This window comes from Pollicipes pollicipes, unplaced genomic scaffold, assembly GCF_011947565.3.
Source record: "Pollicipes pollicipes isolate AB1234 unplaced genomic scaffold, Ppol_2.1 Scaffold_6686;HRSCAF=7923_pilon_pilon_pilon, whole genome shotgun sequence".
NCBI lineage: Eukaryota > Metazoa > Arthropoda > Thecostraca > Pollicipedomorpha > Pollicipedidae > Pollicipes > Pollicipes pollicipes.
In genome coordinates, this window is record NW_023596921.1 from 12538548 (window position 1) to 12539226 (window position 679).

Below are 679 nucleotides of genomic sequence, written 5' to 3' on the forward strand. Positions count from 1 at the left end.
AGCATCGTCTATGCGCGTCGTCCACAACCAGAGTGGTGATGTGTGCCAGGTCTGGTAGGATTGTCAGCGGACGCTCGCCTGTGCGCAGCGTTGTTACCAAGATGCCGTCGTTGTTAAGCTGGGGTCGGAGTCGGGCGAGTTGCGAACTCGCGGGCAGCAGCTCCCGAGAACGCACCGCATCGATCTCACCTGGGTACGCTCGGTTCTGTGCATCTCTGATCCAGAAGCGCAGACCTTCCCTCTTCTCCTCTTGCGTCCTGGCAGTCGCTCAGACTTCGGTCTGCGGCTGTTGGCGATGAATCGGTGCACCCACGCTACTTTGTCTGCCGCCTGGGCAAGGGTAGGGCATGCCGTCACATCGAACAGGTGACACTCCCCACGATGTGTGGTCTGCATTACAGCGCGGACAGGTCTCTTCAGCTCCAACTCTGACTCCGGAGTGGGACTGAGACGATCAGGGGTAAGTGACCGGGGTAAAGGAACACCAGATGTCGAGTCTCGTTGAAGGAATGCGGGGCCTCCCCACCACAGGTCACATTTCTCCAGCGTGCAGAGTGACATACCCATAGTGCCCAGGTCAGCTGGACTGTCTGCTCCTTTGACATGTCGCCATTGTTCAAGACAGGACAGTTGCAGAATAGAGGTCACCCTGTTCTGCACAAACACCTTCAACGTTTTC